This window comes from Lycium ferocissimum, chromosome 9 (assembly GCF_029784015.1).
Source record: "Lycium ferocissimum isolate CSIRO_LF1 chromosome 9, AGI_CSIRO_Lferr_CH_V1, whole genome shotgun sequence".
Taxonomy (NCBI): Eukaryota; Viridiplantae; Streptophyta; class Magnoliopsida; order Solanales; family Solanaceae; genus Lycium; species Lycium ferocissimum.
In genome coordinates this window covers 69,170,946-69,189,337 of record NC_081350.1, presented here as the reverse complement: position 1 = coordinate 69,189,337, position 18,392 = coordinate 69,170,946, and positions in this window count along the sequence as shown.

Genomic DNA, 18,392 nt, shown 5'->3' with positions numbered 1-18,392 from the left:
TTGAATGGATTGGAGTGCCATGCCTTGGTCTTCAATGTCAGCCTTCAAGTGAAGTGTGCCTAGTAGGGTCATATCATCCTCCCCTTCTTGAAAAGGATTCGTCCTTGAATCTGAACCTTGCAAAAGCCAAAGGAAGATGGAAGACAACATACTCCTTAAGGATTGAGGGTTAGCACACACAACAATAACCACATAATCAGGCCAAGGATGAACAAATTTGTGGTACAACCACACATCAATAATAATCATGCATAGTAAGTGCATACATGGAATTTCAACACGGTGATTTCCCTAAAATTCAAGAAGTAAGGGTAATATGAAGGAATTAATGCTATTAGAATAGGGAACAAAGGATACCACATTGGTTTCCAAAGAGATAAAGCATATTAATTCCTCACTCCCTAAGCAAGTGCTACCTTCATTTTGACTAAGTGTAAGATGTCAAGTAAGGTCATTCCAACTTAGAGCCTAACTCTCTACACTAGTATCCTTACACCATGGTTTCACTACCAAGACATAACAAGAGGACACTACACCAGGGTCATAAATAAGGATATTCCTCAAGTCATGGTCTACACATCCGACTTGCAAACCCATCATAAACTTAAGCAACAACATACAAAGGGTTTTATAAGCAAAGAGGTTATAAGGAAAGGTATCACACAAGATATGGTTAGCAATTTGTAGCTAAGTTTTACCCTCCCTTTCAAGATAATCCATTTTAGCAATCAAGTCAAATTCCCTTAAGAGGAGGTTTCTCTCACTAAGAGCTGGATCATCATACCATAGTGGTTCTTTAGTGACTTTGTGATTCCAAAGAATGGCTTCATTTTCAACATCACAAACACAAAGCCATGCATTTCACAATTATCCACTATGTCACTATCAAGCAAATTATCATCCTTGGAGAGAGTAGGTTCAATTACAAGATCACTTCCAAAACAAGCAACTTCACTCTCAAATGGATCAATATCAACACAAGTGCTACCACTAGATGGACACAATTTACTCTTGGAAGAAGACCCAATATAGTCATCAAAAGGATCAACTAGTGTGTAAGCACTTTACACCAAGACAACATCAATTAACAAAGGGTCACTAATTCCCACACAAGGCAAAACTTTACCTCTACTCAATTGTTCCTCAAGCACAAAGTGATCCACATTTGCTAAAGTAGAAGGGCTAGCTTTGTTACCTCTTTGTTGAATCATATCACCTTTGTCAATTTGGTCAAGTTCTTTGTATTGGCCTTGCTGTTTGGAAGAGGTTCGCACTATTTCACCCTCCAAAGGGACTTGGAAACTCGGGTCCACTTCCTCTTTGGTGTGATCATCCACATAAGTACCTACAAAAGGAACAAGACAACTAGAAGAAATAGAAAGGTTAGAGGGGTTAGCTTAACTTGGCACCAAGTCCTTCTCTTCACCACACCTTTCCTCTCCTTCTAACATTCCTCTAGCGACCATACACTTCTTACTCTTCTTCTCAGTTGAACCTTATCATCCTTGAGCAACCAAGGTCTCCTTTTCACTCACAACCATTTCCTCTTTTTTCATCTTTTCATGGAGCTCTTTCATGACTCTATAGTCTTCATACACTTCATGGGGAGTCAATGGAGGAAGGACATACTTTTTACCTTTGACCACAAAAGAATACTTGTTGGTCTGCCCACTATGTTGAGTATCCACATCAAATTGCCAAGGTCTTCCAAGCAAAATACGGCACGCTTGCATTAGCACCACATCACATAAGATTTCATCGTCATACCTTCCAATGCTCAATTTGATAATTGCTTGCTTGGTCACCCGTATTTCTCCACTTTCATTGAACCATTGAAGCTTATAGGAGCTAGGGTGTTTTCTTGTGGGGAATTTCATACTTTCAACCAAAAATTGGCTAACCGCATTAGTGCAACTCCCACCATCAATGATCAAGGAACAAACCTTGTCTAAAATCTTACACCTAGCATGAAACAAGTTCTCCCTTTGGTCACTCTCTTCCCTAGCTAGAGCTCCTATGGCGCTTCTATCAACAATAGCATGATTCAAAGCCTCCTCATATCTAATATCAACTTCTCCCTCAGAATCACCCTCACACTCACTACCTTCTCCTTTCTCATCATGACCAACCCCGCCCTCATTTTCATCATCAGTTCGATACCCACCCCTCACTACAGTAATAGTCTTCCGGTTTGGACACTCACTTGCAATATGCCCTCTTCCTTGGCACTTAAAGCATTGGATGGTAGAAGGATGATTATAATAGGGTTTAGAGTTGTTACCTCCTTTAGCCTTGTCATCACCTTTAGCTTGAGGTGTTGGAGTGTTGGACTCGGGCTTTTTCTAAGTGGAAGCCTTCCACTCATCTTTATCTTTGTTCTAAGTTGAAGATGATTTGCTTTGTCTTTGTAGGACCTCTCTTCTTTTAGATCCGCTTCAACCTTGGATGTGTCATGGAATGCCTCTTCAATACTATTATAAGTCTTGAGCATCATTGGTTTTAGAAATGTCTTGATTCAAGTTGGCGACAAACTTTATAATTAGTGCACTCCTCATGCTCTTCTGTCTTGGACTTCTATCTACATGACCTTGGAATCTAGGTTCATGGCCTAAAAATCTCTCAAAGCCTCCTCTTCCTCCCCTTCCTCGTTTATTCATCCCTCCACGCCTTCCTCATTGTCGGTTATCATCCCACCACCTATCTTGTGGATAATCATCATACTCCTCTTCATTCATTAGGTATTGGTATTAGTTTTGGTTAATAAAGGGATCTTGTATGAAGCTTGGGGTGCTTATTGTAAGATTAATTGAGGGATTACCTCATTCGGGTTATTTTTTGGTAAACTTGGGGATAGGTTTGTTGATTGATGTTTTGGAATGTGGATGTTTGGGGTGGAAAGTTACATGTTTGGGGTGGTGGAGCTCTTTGGGTGGATGTGGTTATGGTGTTGGGATTGCACAAGGTATGTGCTAGCCCCGAGGTAATAGTTGGTGTAGTATCTTGTGTTTTATCCCCATCACCTTCATTCCTAAAACGGGGAGTGCCCATTCTACTTGAACCATCCGCTTGAGTTTTCTCAATATTCACCATCCGCTCATCCATACCATTCAACTTCCCATCCATCCATGCCATTCAACTTCCCATCCACACCTTCCATCCTCGATGTCAAGCCCGATATTTGATTCATGATCATAGCCAATGAACTTGCTATGGATGACATATCTCCTATCTCTTGTCTTCTATCTCCTTGGTTAGATATAATGATCTGCAAAACTAGCAAACAATAATAGTAATAAATGCCTCACGTCACTCATAATGAACTCTCAATCTTACCACACTTCATGCTCCTTCGAAGTTGTTGATGAATCGCGTAACCAATAAAATTCACCCGGGTGCTTATACTTTGTGGAAGAATGGATTCTTTTGAAGATGAAAGAAGGATGACGCAAAAACAAACGGACGAGAGCCAAAGAAGTTTTCAACGAAATAAATGGAAAAACTTAAGAAGAATTAGCACAAAATGAATTTGGACTCAAGAACTAGTTAGCAACTAATAAGATCAATTACTAGCTGTAAAATAGTTGTAAGAATCAAAGAAATGAAGTTAAGAAGGAATAAAACCATTTTTTTGACACTTAAAAAACTTTCTGAGGGTCGTGTGATGGCTACGCTCGCGCACCCAGCGCACAAAACACCCCTCTCTGAATCTAACACTTAGAAAAAATTTCAAAAATTTCAGAGTCGTGCGATGGTAATGCATCGCACAATGATCGCACAAAATACCCCTCTCTGAATATATGCAACGGGCGCCTTGCAGAGAACAAGAAAATTTTGAAAAAAAAATTGGCCTTATGCGATGGCCTTGCATCGCACCTGTAGCGCACGCTCGTGTCGTGCTTTAGCCATGTAACGCATGGTCAGAACACGCACCTCTGTACTTCATTTCTCGAACTTTAGGCCAAATTTCTTGGATCTAGTGACGTCTTGGCCCCAGACAACCTAGGATTTGCCCTTTTTGTCCTAACAAACAACTTTTCTTCTTGACTTGGAAATTTTTTGGGATTAAACCTTCCTTTTGAGGCTTCTTCTCAAGATGAAGATATGAATATCTTCAAGAACATGAAGAATATTCAAATTTTCAAGTACCTCAATTCCAACTCGTTTTTCTTCCAAATTCCAGATCTAAGCTCCTTTTGATATACAAACAAAGCCCACTAACCAATTATCTTCAATGTCAACTTAATCACCAAACCCACTTTTGAGTTCTTCAAGTACAACAATGGTGATTGACTCAAAACTCAACCACATTACTTGAAACTTTGGATCTAGAGGTTTTTAATAGCAATAAACACATATTCAACCTCAAATCCAACAAACAAACATCAAAAGACCAATTTTTGAATTTTTTTTCATTTTTTTTTTCAACCAAGGATTGAAGAATCAATGGAATGATCCTTCTACCTTTCTCTGATATCAAATGATAAGATTCAACCTAAGAAACTCTAGAAAACTTAAAGAACAAGAAAAATCAAAAACAGAATAAAGGATGGATGAAGAATAGAGATGGGAGAAGGGTAGATGGATAGATACTTGACCCAAGAGCAAGAAATTTATGGACAAGAAAGGGTATATGAAACCCTAACCTTCCAATCGAATTTACATACCCTAGAACCTAAGCAATTCGAGTCAACAAACGACTCAAATGAATCCACAAATGAGCAACATTGAATTCAATGGAAAGCAATTCAGTTCACAACTAGGAAGCAACACTTGGTTATCCAACCAAACAATCTATATTAAACCAAAGCTATCAACTAAACAATCTCTCATAAAAGTTTCATCATTCAACATAATCTAATTGTAAATGAGGTCAAACCTCCTACTTATACTACTAGCAAATAAGAAGACACCTAGCTATTACATTATTGCCTTTAATGAGGCAAGGGCCTTGTTTGGCTAGTTGGATGTTGGCTTGAAATTCGAAAAGGCTCCTTTTTGCACATATAGCCATCATCCAATCCTCAAAGTTTGCAATTGTGACCATTTGCATCTATGCCCCTTATTTTGCACGTCTAGCCATATTTGCATTTCTAACCCTTTGCGCCTCCAGCCACTTTGAGTGTTGGCCTTCTTTCTTGTAGCTTCTTCTTTCATTCCTCTCCAAGATACTTTCCATACTTTATAGGCCTTCTTATGGGGCTTGTATGTCTCTCCATGGGTCGCCAATGATCTTTTATTCATCCTCCTAGCTTGAATGGATTGGAGTCCCATGCCTCAGTCTTCAATGTCAGCCTTCAAGTGAAGTGTGCCTAGTAGGATTATATCATCAGGCTGAGCTTAAAAAGTACTTGCACTATGAAGAGGAGTATTGGAGACAAAAATCTAGTTATGATTGCTTTGCTGAAGGGGATAGAAACACTAGATTTTTTCGCAATATTGTCAATGGTAGAAGGAAAAGAACTCAAATTAGAAGAATTCAGAATTCGGATGGGAATTGGATTGAAAATGTAATGACCCTTCCAATCGTTATGGGAAATTAGGACTCAATTGGAAATTTCGAGGCCGTGGGTGGATTCGTAGGGCGTCTTTTGTATGTATGCCTGTTTTGTGTTGTGTTTTTGAGGCTTGGATGAAATACGGGGTGATAGGGGAAAACTACATAGAAAATCGGCTCCCTTTTGCCCAAAATGCACCCATTTGTGGCGATGGGAGTACACTGTGACGGTACCCATATGTGATGGGCGGCTTCTGGCGACAGCCATTTTCTCTTGGGGCCGCTGTGGCAGACCATTGCCCGCTACGGCGATGCCGTTATAGCGGGGTAGTGACCGCTATAGCGGTGAGTGGATTTATCTTGGGTCCACTATAGCGGTGGCTTGGCAGCTATAGCTCGACCGCTGCAGCGGCGTAGTGACCGCCGCAACGGTCGACGGAAAGGCAGAATCGGGTTATTAATGCCTTAGTTTTATATTTTCATTCATAACACACCAACACACTTCCCCACAAGAACCTAGAGAGGATTTTCAAGCTAGGGCAAGTTAACCTTGAGAGATAAGCCTCTTTGCTTTCCATTCTACCATTCCATTCCCTCCGTTATTGTAATCATCTTCATGGGTCTTTAATGCTGAAAGTGAAGTAGGAACCCTAGAATATCAATAAACCTTCTAAACTTGATGGGTTGGAATTATTAACGCATATTTATTATTTAAATGGATTGATTAGTTGCTATTTGTCATAAATTGAACATTAGAATAGTAAACTAAGTGATTGAGACCTAAGGTTCTATAAAAATGGTGTCTTGGCCATAGAAAACTATTTTTAATGGGAATGTTTGATAAAATATGGTATAAATTGATGGTTTATGAATGGCTTTGATAGGTTGTTTATCACCTAGAAAATCATCCACCCTTAGAATAGGGAGAGGGATGGTGTTTCTTGCCTTGGTATTTGTAAATTGAGCAATGTGACTCATTGAGCCCCCTATTTTTAGACCGTGAACGTATTGAAGCTTTGAGGAAAGGAAAGGCTGTAGCAGAGTAACCTGTGCGTTTCAGCTCTACTTTGAGGTAGGTTACGGTTTACTTAAGTTAGACTTTGGTTAGTTGATTGTATGTTTGGTGATCTCCGTGTGAGGAAGCATGTCTAGCTTTCATGCATAGTATTGTGTGATTTAAATTCATACGTGATTGTGATTGATTCATTATGTAGGTTCCGTGCCATTATTCTTGTGTGATTAAATCTACAGTGGATGTGTTGTGATGAGAAGCTAATATAATCTTCTCAAGGATATTGTGATATGAAATGATGAGTTGATTCTTGGTATTGAAGAGGTAAGAAACATTGTCCTGTAAGGGGTATGAAAAGGCACTCATGTGACCTAGATTATGGGCTCGTGCTCCGAGGATCATTCCATAAACGAGAGGTACTGTGATATGTCCCGTGATCGAGGTTCGTTCCAGGATGGAGGTTTGTGCTCGGGTCCGAGGGGTATTCCGGAATGAGTGGTACATGGACACCATGGGTCCCCTGCAAGTCATAACTACTGAGCTAAGATATCAGCTAGCATGTATGTACAGTGCGTGCGGTTATTGTGGTAAATTTATTTCCGTTGTTGACTTACGTGATTGCGATGCTTGACATCTTGGTGATTTGATTGTGATTGTTCTTGGTTGACTAGCTGTGGTTTAGTGATATTCATGACTGTTGACTGGCTTGTTTTATTCTATTGATTTTACGAAATATGCATGATACTAATCTTAGTCGACCTATGATGCTTACCGGTACATGGTATTTGTATTGATACTTCCTTGCTACATTCTTTGAGTGCAGATTTATTTATAGAGACCACTGATCGTCCTCACATCTAGCGCGGAGGTTATTTGCTGACGGATTTTGGGTTGAGCTTCTTCCATGCCAGACCACCTGAAGATCTTCTTGCTATGATGTCTTTTCGTACTCTAGACATTAGAGATTTCTTGCTTGTTGGACTTCAGATTCTTAGACATGTTTTTAGCTTAGAGTCTTGCACGATGACTTTCGGATTTTGGGGATTGTAATAGTTAGAACTTCCGTACTTATTTCAATACTTATGGCATGATTTACTTAATCTTTTTTTGTTAAACGAGTAATATTTGTTTAGCTTGGTTAATATAAAATCGGATTAAATGGATGGGTGTTTGGTATGTTGGTTCACCCACTAGGATTTAGATAGGTGCCAGTCATGGCGGGTTGGGTCGTGACAATGTTGGTATCAGAGCTTTAGGTTCGTCGATCTCATCATACTAGGACATGTCTAACAGAGAGAGACGTCTGTACTTATCTTCGAGAGGCTACCGGACGCTTTAAAAACTCCCTTTTTTTTTCCTTTCACGCTACTTAATTCCAATTGGTATCTGCTAATTCAATTAGTATCTGATTATCCTTCATTCTACCGCAGATGACGAGAACACGCGCGGCAGGAACTAGAGGTAGAGGTGGAGAGCGGAGGCGCGGAGGGCGGCCCCTGGCGGGGGTGGCATCCCGGTGGTTGACCCGTGCCTCCGGTGGTCCCCTAATGGGGGCGGCGGGAGTTGCGGCCACGCCGGCTTAGCCGGCGGCGGTGCCGGTTCCACCGGGGAGGCTGCCAGTTTGCTCATGGTATACCAGACGCGATGGCACAAGTGCTGAATTGGTTGCATGGGTTAGCACAGGCCGAAGCTATACCAGTGGATCCAGCAGGTAGGGGAGCAGAGGTAGCGACCCCAGATCCGTACAGAGCACAGGCTCCGGGGGTTCAGCACGCAGCAGTGGTGGCACCTCATTTAGATGAGGTTTCGGATTTTGAGGCCTTCTCGAGGTCTGTTGCAGGGCCAGTGATGACTGGTGAAGAACATGATATGTTTTGGAGGTTCACAAAAATGAAGCCTCCTATGTTTTATAGTACTGAGTCGGAGGACGCATAGGAGTTTCATCATCGACTGTCATGAGCGGCTCCATAAGATAGGGGCCATGGATAAGTACGGGGTAGAGTTTGTGACATTCCAGTTCTTAGGTGATGCCAAGCTTTGGTGGAGGGCTTATGTGAAGTGTAGGCCTGCTGGGTCTCCTCCATTGACTTGGGTCCAGTTTTACTCTGTGTTTCTGAACAAGTACATTCCGCGTACTCTGAGGGACCAAAGAAAGGATGAGTTCGCTACAATTGGTCAGGGGAACTCATCTGTTACTGTGTATGAGTCCCGTTTCCACTCCCTTTATCGTTATGCTCTTCAGTTGTTGCCCGCTGAAGGGGAGAGGATACGACGGTTCATGAAGGGGTTGAATGCTGGACTTCAGTTGTCAGCTCTTCAGTTTGTAGCCACTGGGGCTTCATTTTAGGAGATAGTGGAGCATGTCTGAGTCTACGAGGGGATTAGGCATGAGAGTTATACAAAGCAAGTTGAGAAGAAGGCCCGTAAGGGTGGGATGTTCAGTAACTCGTTCTCGAGGGGTCAGAGTTCGCAGGTATATTCAGGGCGTCCGGTTCAGTCCGCGATGCAGGTGCCAGCAGGAGGCCCATCCGGGACAAATTATCATGCTTTTGGCCAGCATAAAAGCGACACTGCCTCATCAGCTTTTGTTCAGCGGCATACACAGGACCGTGCTTACTTCGAGTGTGGTGAAATAGGGCATATTAAGAGGTATTGGCCTAGACTTAGACAGAGTGGGCAAGGAGCTCAGTATCAGACTCCTTGAGCTCCATTTGCACCAGATCGAGCGGTAAGGATCGCGCACCGGCAGGGCAGGGCGGCCACATTGCGGTTAGCGGCGCCCAATCTAACTGAGGCGATTCTCAGGCAGGTAGAGGCGGACAGCAGCCCGGCAGGGGCGAGGCTCAGACTGGTAATAGTAATCACGATGGTTCACAGGCGACAGGGGGGATCGGTCATTTGTACGCCTTTCCAGGTAGACCCGAGGCTGAGGCGTCCGATGCAGTTATCAGAGGTACTATCTCCGTTTATGACCGTATGGCTTCTGTTTTGTTTGATCCGGGTTCTACTTTTTCCTATGTATCTACCTATTTTGCTGTGGGGCTGGATATGATGTGTGATACTGTCACGACCCAACCGGAGGGCCGCGATAAGCACCCGGTGCTAGCCCACCCGGGCACCCCTTAACATACTTATACATCACATCTAGGTGAGCCACATAGCCAAATCATGCTTTTCATTCATCATCATTCTAATCTCATTGGGCAACAACACATCTATATCATCAATAACATCTATGCCCATATAAATGTACATCAGTCGACAAGGCTATCAAAATAATATCCCAAAATATAGGCCGACAAGGCCGAACATATCTAACCATATACACATGTCTACGAGACTCTAAGAAGAATACGTCATATCATAACATATGGGCGGGACAGGACCCCGCCGTGCCCGTGAATATGCACACAAAAGAATCTATACCAAAAGTTGTAGCTCCGAATGAAGTGGAGCTCCGCTATGTAGTCCCTGAGAAATATAGCTATGGATCAAGTCTGTCTCCATGGCCACCTGCGGGCATGACGCAGCGTCCCTAAACAAAAGGACGTCAGTATGAAGAATGTACTGAGTATGTAAAGCATGATCAATATCAATATGAAAGCATAATAGACAACATATGAAACAGCATAAAATGGGAGATAATAGCATCATCGTCATAGCACTTACTTGCTTTCCATAGGGACATTCCATTTCTATTGCGTATTCGCGTACATACATCCATATCCGTACTCATCTACCTTTCGTATCCATTTTCGTATTCGTATTCATATTTCCTTTCATACTCATGTTCATATCATATACATTGCATATACATAGCCTTTACTTGGCATTTACATATTCTTAACATTTACATATACTTATACATATATTCGTACTCATATTGATGTCATATACATAGCATTTATATAGCATACCCGACCACGAAGGTTCGGTGTTTCACATACTGGCCCTACCAAGGCTCGGTGTCATACATACCGGCCCTACCAAGGCTCGGTGTTATCCGTACCCAACCGCGGCGTGCGCGCGCATCATCATATATAGATATACATATATATACATATTCACTATATTCTACCCGGCCATATAAGCTCGGGGTTCACAATAGCCTCTCATGGGCACACATACATATAAGCTCATATTTATCTTTAGCCTTTTTACTATCGTCATTCATTACATTCTATCTTTAGAGGATTACTCGTCGTATAAGAGACTTAGTACAATCGTATCATTTGAGCATCATAAGCTTAGTAGCTTCTAGAGATAGGATCATTGGAGAATATCATAGACTCGTAGAAGGATAAATATTTGGCCAAAGAACCATGCCTTATGAAAGAAGGGTTAGCCTTACATACCTTTCCGTGCAACTATTCTATCACTTGTACGTGCTTCTTCAATGCTCACGTTTCTACCTTCATTAAAGTGCATACTCATATTAGAGAATGGATAGCTTAGCATTCATGACTAATTCTAGAGAAAATCGGACAACATCTCCTTTATTTATACGACTTCCTCCATATCATATATCAACTCCCAAACATCAATAATAACATTCACAATATCATCACAATAGCCTTTAGTCAACTACATTACTCTTACTTCACCATTCACTCCAATTCATCCATATTCATGGTCATATCACATAATTCCGTTCATTCATATTCAAGGTCTATCCCATGTTCTCAACATCATTTATAACATGATTATATTCATAATGTATCAAGAATCATAACTCATTCCAAACATTTACTCAAAAGTGGCACTATTGCACATTCATGACCCATTTCTTATATTCTTTTGCAATCCAAGTGTTTCAACTTCCAAATACTTTAAACAACATGGAAATGTCATGAAACTTACCTTAGATGGTGTAGGATTGAACCTTGGGTGCAATTTCCTCACTTGAGCAAAACCCTAGTTTTTCCTTCACTTGGATTCCTTGTCTTTGATGAACTTTAATGGGTTTCTTACACTTGATGCACTTAACTTTGATGATAGTTGATCACTAATATCTCTTGAATTTATGTGGGAGAAATATTCTAGAGAGTTCTAGAGAGAAGGTGTGGAATGTGGAAATGAAATAATGAACTTGGTCCCCTTTTTAATAACTCAGCATTCTGATCTGTCGGGTCGTTATACGGACACTTATACGGTCCGTATAACTTATACGGTCCGTATAAGTGACCGTGAAATGGTCCTTTCGCTCACCCTTCACGGAACCATTATACGGTCCATTATACCGTATATAAATTTATACGGTCCGTATAACTGACCGTATAATTCCACCGATGAGGGACCTTCACCGTGATGGTCCTACGGTCCATTATACGGTCCGTATAACATTATACGGTCCGTATAATGAGCCGTATAACCCACCCGATCCACGAACTTGTTCTCGTCACTTCGTTTGATCTTCAATCCTTATGGAACCTTCTTAACACTTGTTTAACACTTCATTAATAATCCAAGGGACGTTACAACTCTTCCCCAAAACTTCATTAAGTCATCGTTAATTCGATACTCATAAATCTTGCCCGACACACGACGTATACCTTGCTTTCCTTAACAACTTTTGGTCTCCCACTTCCAATGTCTTTGGAAATCTTAATTAGAATCATCAAATGCTATTTCTTACTTATTGAAACATCGTAGACTTCGTGCTCTTCATTAGCCTATTCACTGTGCATCAACGAAAAAATTTTCGAGGTGTAACATTCTTCCCCCCTTAAGAACATTCGTCCTCGAATGTTAGGCACTCGGGAATTCTACGAAAATTTCGCCAGAGTTTCCCCTATAATATGGCACTACCATCCTGCCACAACAACCCATAATAACAATGCCTCACAGGGCCACAACATAATAGCAATATAATTTGGCCACACACGACCCAAATGCATAAAAGGAAAACATACATACCTTATGATCTTGACGTCTCATCTTGGCCCTCTTCCGGGGGCTGAAATAAGTGCGGATATTTGGATCTCATGATTTCTTCCGCTTCCCATGTCATTTCTTCTCGATTATTATTTCTCCACAAAATCTTAACTGAGGCCACTTCTTTGTTTCTAAGCCTCCGTACTTGCCTATCTAATATGGCAATGGGTTTTTCATCATAAGCTAACTTTTTTGTCACTAAAACATCATTTACTGGGACGATCCTAGTAGGATCTCCAACACATTTACGAAGCATCGAGACATGGAAAACTGGATGAACTGACTCCAAATCAGGAGGTAGATCTAATTCGTAAGCCACTTTGCCTACTTTGCGCACAACTTCATAAGGCCCAATGTACCGGGACTTAACTTCCCCTTTTTGCCAAATCTCATAACGCCCTTCATTGGCGACACTTTCAAGAATACCCAATCTTTAACTTGGAACTCTAAGTCCCTTCGACGATTATCCGCATAGGACTTTTGACGACTTTGGGATGCTAACAACCGATCTTGTATGAGCTTAACTTTCTCTATGGCTTGTTGGACCAAGTCTGGCCCTATCAATTTAGCCTCTCCTGTTTCAAACCACCCAATTGGGGATCTACACTTTCGCCCATATAAAGCTTCATACGGTGCCATTTGAATGCTAGAATGGTAGCTATTATTATAAGCAAATTCAATGAGTGGCAAATGATCATCCCAATTACCTCCAAAATCTAACATGCATGCCCGTAACATATCCTCAAGAGTCTGAATGGTACGTTCAGCTTGTCCATCCATCTGTGGATGAAATGCCGTGCTAAGGCTCACATGAGTCCCCAAACCCTCTTGGAAGGACTTCCAGAAATTAGCCGTAAACTGAGTACCTCTATCAGAGATAATAGATACTGGAACACCATGAAGTCGCACTATCTCTCTAACATAGAGCTTTGCATAATCTTCTACTACATACGTCGTTCTGACCGGTAAGAAATGAGCTGACTTAGTGAGTCTATCCACAATCACCCATATAGAATCATACTTACGTCGAGAACGGGGTAAACTGTAATAAAGTCCATGTTAATTACTTCCCACTTCCAAGTTGGGATTTCTATAGCTTGCAACAATCCGCCCGCTTTTGGTGCTCGATTTTCACTTGTTGACAATTGGGACATTGAGCTACAAATTCCGCTATATCTTTCTTCATCCCATTCCACCAATACATGGATTTAAGATCATTATACATTTTCGTTGCTCCGGGGTGGATAGAATAACGGGAACAATGAGCTTCTCTCAATATTTGGTGGCGTAGACCTACCACATTAGGAACACATAATCTGCCTCGACATCGGAGAACTCCGTCTCCTGTAATCTCAAATGATGACTCCTCTTTCTGAGGGAGTGTATCTCTGTAATGCATTAGCATGGGATCTTCGTATTGTCGCTCTTTCACTTCCACTACTAGCGACGAAACTGCTGAATTCTGAATGGTAGTCCCCTTGCTACCTGAGTCCACTACTCGAACTCCTAGGCTAGCTAACTGCTGGAGCTCACGAGTCATTTCTCTTTTCTCTAGTTGTACATCACATAAACTTCCCATAGATCTACGGCTAAGAGCGTCAGCTACAACATTTGCCTTTCTAGGGTGATATAGAATGTCAACATCATAATCTTTTAACAATTCCAACCATCGTCGTTGCCGCAAATTCAACTCTTTTTGCTTGAAGATATACTGAAGGCTTTTATGATCTGTGTAAACATCTACATGAACACCATATAAATAATGTCTCCATATCTTTAATGCATGAATCACTGCAGCCAATTCAAGATCATGGGTTGGATAATTCTTTTCATGTTTTCGCAATTGCCTTGAAGCATATGCAATCACCTTACCATGTTGCATCAATACACAGCCTAGCCCAACGCCTGAAGCATCGCAATAAACAACGTAGCCTTCCAATCCCTCTGGAAGTGTTAGGACTGGTGCAGAAGTCAATCTATCTTTTAGCTCTTGGAAACTACGTTCACAAGCATCTGTCCATTGAAACTTAGCTGATTTCTGGGTCAACTTTGTGAGTGGTGCAGAAATAGAAGAAAAACTTTCAACAAATCTCCTATAATATCCTGCTAAGCCCAAAAAGCTACGAACCTCCGTAGGAGTTGTGGGCCTTGGCCAAGTCTTTATGGCCTCAATCTTTTGGCTATCTACCCGAATACCATTGGCTGAAACAATGTGCCCCAGAAATGTCACTGAGTTCAACCAGAACTCACACTTAGAAAATTTTGCAAACAACTCTCGAGTTTGAAGAACTCTAAGGACAGTACGCAAATGATCCGCATGTTCTGTCTCGGATCTAGAATACACCAAGATATCGTCGATGAATACAATCACAAACAAATCTAGAAAAGGCCTGAACACATCATTCATCAAATCCATAAATACTGTCGGTGCATTAGTTAGCCCAAATGACATTACCCGGAACTCAAAATGACCATATCTTGTTCTGAAGGTTGTCTTAGGGATATCTTTCTCCCTAACTCTCACTTGATGATACTCGGATCTCAAATCTATCTTGGAAAACCATTTGGCACCTTGTAATTGATCAAATAAGTCATCAATCCTCGGAAGAGGATACTTATTCTTAATCGTCACCTTATTCAATTGCCGATAGTCAATGCACATTCTCAAGGAGCCATCTTTCTTTCGGACAAACAATACGGGTGCTCCCCACGGGGATGAACTAGGCCTAATAAAGCCTTTCTCAAGCAAGTCTTTCAATTGCTCCTTCAACTCTTTCAATTCTGCGGGAGCCATTCTATAAGGAGGAATAGATATAGGCTTAGTGTCTGGCAACACATCAATAGCAAAATCAATCTCCCGCTCGGGAGGAAGGCACAGGAAGCTCTTCCGGAACACATCCGAAAATTCATTCACTACGAGAACTAATCTAAAGTCGGCGGTTCAGCTTCTACATCTTGAACCCGCACTAGATGATAAATGCAACCTTTTGTAATCATTTTCCTTACCTTTAGATAGGAAATAAACCTACCCTTTGGTGACACCGTATTCCTTTCCATTCTAAAACTGGCCTTCCCGGAAATTGGAAGCGAACCATTTTCATTCTACAATCAACATTGGCGTAGCAAGAAGCCAACCAATCCATGCCCATAATAACATCAAAATCCACCATTTTTAACTCATGCAAGTCAATCATAGTACGACGATCACAAATCACAATTACACAATTTCTATATACTCGGCTAGCTATTACCGATTCACCAACGGGTGTAGACACCTCAAAAGGTTTAATCGACTCCGGTTTGATTCTAAACCGACCCGCAATATACGGAGTAACATATGACAACGTGGAGCCGAGATCTATCAAAGCATATACATCATGAGAAAGTACCGATAATATACCTATGACAACATCGGGAGAAGACTCAAGATCTTGGCGTCTAGCCAAAGCATAAATACGGTCGAGGACCGCTAGAACTGGGGACTCTCCCCCTGCCTCTACCATGGCCGCCTGGCGCATGTGAACCTGGCCCCATAGGGCGTATAGATGCTGAAGATCCGGCTACCGACCCTGAAGGCTGGGTCCTACCTCTGCCACTAACTGAGGGGCAATCTCGCATAATATGGCCTGGTCGACCACATGAATAGCAAACCTCGGAGCCCAATCTGCACTGACCCCAATGTAACTTCCCACACTGGGAGCATCGTGGTACGGGTGGCCTCGCCTGACCCGAATCACCTCTAAACTGAGATCCCGAAAAGCTCTGGCTCGGCCCGGGGTGAGTAGACCTATCAAATCTCTGACCTGAATACCGTGGAGGCGCACTAGTCATAGAATAGCCCGAATGTCTAGAAGACTGCAGTCTGTGCCCACCTCTGTGCTCACTCATTGGACCCGAAGATCTAGCCCTCTTGCTATGCCCTCTATCATGCTCACGCTCACTTCTTTGTTGTTGTAAGCTTTCCTCTAAATTCTGAGCATGGGCTTGGATGCGTGCAATATCCATATTGTCCTGAAGGGACGCGGTCAAGCATCTATCCATCAAATGTGGCCCTAGGCCCTTCACAAACCGGTGCACTCGGTCACCCATATCCGCTACCATGGCCGAAGCATACCTAGCCAAGGAATTGAAGTGGAGACTATACTCTAGAGCACTCATGCTCCCTTGTCTCAAATTTAGGAACTTATCGGCTCTAGCTCGCCGAACTTCTGGGGGAAAATAATGTCGGAGAAATGCATCCACTAACTCTTGCCATACCGGAGGAGGTGCATTGGCTCCCCGTGAAGCCATCTAAACCGTACCAATATACCGCAACATCCCTCAATCTATAGGACGCTAGTTCCACCGATTCGGTGTCCGAAGCATGTATCAAGCGAAGCGTCCTCAACATACCATCAATGAAATTCTGAGGGTCCTCATCCGGCTTTGATCCAAAGAATTTCGGAGGGTTCAAACTAATAAAATCACGGGCTCTTGCACTAACAGCCCTATCACCTTGCCCTGTGCTTTGCCTCTGAGTCTGGGCAGCAACCAATTGAGTCAGCAGATTAATGGCCTCTTTTACATCTTGGCCTGAAGCATCCGGTGGAGGAGCTGGAAGTACTGGAGCTGGGGCGAAGGCTCCCTCACGCTCCTCTAATATAGGCACTGAACGGGATGACTGAGATTGAGCCGCACTTTGGGACTCACTTTCTTCTACTACCGGTGGTGGTGCTCTTTCAGCCCACTTTTCTACGCCACCGTCTTGCCCCTTTTGGGCTGCGTCGTAGCCTTTCTCTTTACAGGCATTTCTGAAATACACAACACATGGTTAAGAAACAAGAAGTTCTTATATCATAGCTCTATCGCACGATTTCTTATGAAGAAAGAAGGTCATTCATTCCTAAAATGCCTGCAGCTTTTTGTTTATAAGTGTGGCGCGCAACACACCCATAACCAAGACTCTACTAGACACGGCTCGTAGACACACCCTAGGACTGAACTGCTCTGATACCACTTTTGTCACGACCCAACCGGAGGGCCGCGACGAGCACCCGGTGCTAGCCCACCCGGGCACCCCTTAACATACTTTCACATCTCATCTAGGTGAGCCACATAGTTAAATCATGCTTTTCATTCATCATCATTCTAATCTCATTGGGCAACAACACATCTATATCATCATTAACAACTATGCCCATATAAATGTACATAAGCCGACAAGGCTATCAAAATAATATCCCAAAATATAGGCCGACAAGGCCAAACATATCTAACCATATACACATGTCTACGAGCCTCTAAGAAGGGTACGTCATATCATAACATATGGGCGGGACAGGACCCCGCCGTGCCCATAAATATGTACACAAAAGAATCTATACCAAAAGTTGCAGCTCCGAATGAAATGGAGCTCCGCTATGTAGTCCCTGAGAAATATAGCTATGGATCAAGTCTGTCTCCCTGGCCACCTGCGGGCATGACGCAGCGTCCATTCACAAACAAAAGGACGTCAGTACGAAGAATGTACTGAGTATGTAAAGCATGATCAATATCAATATGAAAGCATAATAGTCAACATATGAAATAACATAGGATGGGAGATAATAGCATCATCGTCATAGCACTTACTTGCTTTCCATAGGGACGTTCCATTTCTATTGCGTATTCGTGTACATACATCCATATCCGTACTCATTTACCTTTCGTATCCATTTTCGTATTCGTATTCATATTTCCTTTCATACTCATGTTCATATCATATACATTGCATATACATAGCCTTTACTTGGCATTTACATATTCTTAACATATTCGTACTCATATTGATGTCATATACATAGCATATTCGTACTCATATTGATGTCATATACATAGCTTTTATATAGCATACCCGACCACGAAGGTTCGGTGTTTCACATAGCTAGCCCTACCAAGGCTCAGTGTCATACCTGGCCCTACCAAGGCTCAGGG